Here is a 2,098-nt window from a genome sequence, read left to right as displayed (position 1 = left end):
TTGATTAGTATTTGCATTGTAATAGGTGGTGTGAGGTCTTGTCCTGTAACCATTATAAATTATCTAATAATACAAGTTTTAAGTGCTTTGTCTGGTGAGTTTACTTTTGCCATCTAGTGGACAATGGAGATATTTTCAGATTGCTATCCCTGCTGAAATGTTTGAGGCTTGGCATCAAAGAACCATTGGGAACAAAATAAAATAGAGACATGGGCTTTAATCAGACCCTGCAGTGGTGATGGGATGGGACAGGGTCTGCAGCAAGGACTTCTGAGATGGAACCTGTAGCCTGAGATGACCAATAAAATGTGGAACATGGCTCCCAGGTGAGTCTTGTCACTCCTGTGTCTCAGCACCTTGCATGTAGCAGCCACATTGACATGTTGCCAAGTGAAGAGCAGCCAACAGAACTTCCTATCTGATTATCTCTTGTTTTCTTAGTGGGAAAAGAATCATCTGCCTAAGATGAAGAAGAGTAGGGGGAGAGGAGAGTGGCCTGTGGTTAGGGGTTGGGGAGAGAAAGGGAGGGAATTTGAGAAGTGAGAGCATCTCAAGTGTACTGAAGCTCTGTTCAGGCTGAAACCTATGTAGCAATGTGGGCATGTGTTCAGCAGGGCTTCAAGACAACGGAGGGAAAGAATGAGGTTTGCACAAGGCCCGGGGAGGGATTTCACTGTCACCACCATCAGCACTGTCCTGTGATAACCAAGCACGTACTGCTGTCCAGCTCTTTGACAGCTCTGTGGTAAAGAACTTGTCCACTTCAGCTGTCTGTGAGGCTGTCTTTCACCTTCCCAAACCTCAGCAGCTTCATCTGTAAAGTGGAGATGAGAACAGACTCTATCTATCATACAGTGTGCAGATATTCAGCACAGTAATTCATACAAAAGTCTCAACAGAGAATCTAGCACAATGCTAGTGCTAATTTGATAGTCGCTGTTATTTTTTTCCAGAATGAGTATCCTTCCAGAACATTCCATACATGACTTCTGAAGAATAAAGACATCCTGAATCTTGCCAGAATGTAACATTTCCTCTGCCACTTGAGTCTCTAGAACTGGGATGGAGCTAGTGGTGATGGTTCTACCACTTTCTTCCTCTTTGTAGTGTTCCTCTTGGAAATTACTGGTAGAACATTCTCATTTTGAATATTTAGGCATGCTAAATTTTATCTGCTCCTTTCATTTAATAGCCAGATATTTTTGCACTGAGGTAATTCTACAAAACCAAAAATAAATAAATAAATAAAATCCAATCATGACTAATTTTGTAGTTAATTAACAAACTTTAGGCTCTACATAGAGGAAAAGAACAAACTACTTCATTTTTTTCTGCAAGTGCCTGTAGGGATGATGAGTGGGCATTACTGTAATTAATTCTGGGTTCAAAAATACCAGCGTGGGAGCAAGCTAGCATCTTCCAAACAGAGATGAGTCAGGGCCTGAGAGATAATAAGGTGTTTAGAAAAATGTGATTTATTAAGTGAGCAGGAAAAAATCATTAAGAAAAGCAATAAATGGGTCAGCGAGGCTGCACATTGGCATGAAAATTGCAAGCCACACTCCTGAGCTCTCTGTTGGATGCACAGGGTTGAAATTTTGAACTCCTTCTATCTAGTGCCACTAAAGAAAGGACAAGGTTATGATGTTTCTCCATCATGACTTCCAGTGTGTCGTTTCGCTTTTCATTTTTCTGACTCACTGCAGTTTTCCACTGGCCATGCTTTGGGAAAAACCAATGCACCTTAATTCACTGGATATCTTCTTGCTGATTCTTACAGCATCCTGGAGAAATAAGAGTTGAGGAATCTTCTGAATGTCACAGAGCTCTGGGGACCACTCCCCAACCAGAGGACTAAAACTTTGGGGGTTTTTTTTAAATCAGTTTTAAGAAGATTCAAAACAATTTTTAGGAGGGGAAAAATCTCCCACTAGAAAGTTATAAGATAAATAACTTAATACAAGACAAAGTAAAGAATGTGAGGGAAGACTGGAAAGAAATCCTAGAAAAGCCCGAATTCATCAAGTTTGAAGTAAGTGCTTTTTCTACTGGTTCATGGGCCAGTGCTTCAAGAAACAAGACACAAAGACAGATATGA

This window comes from Heterocephalus glaber, unplaced genomic scaffold, assembly GCF_053883595.1.
Source record: "Heterocephalus glaber isolate CG9 unplaced genomic scaffold, H.glaber_assembly_v1.0 deba00001497, whole genome shotgun sequence".
NCBI lineage: Eukaryota > Metazoa > Chordata > Mammalia > Rodentia > Bathyergidae > Heterocephalus > Heterocephalus glaber.
This window is presented reverse-complemented; position numbering follows the sequence as displayed.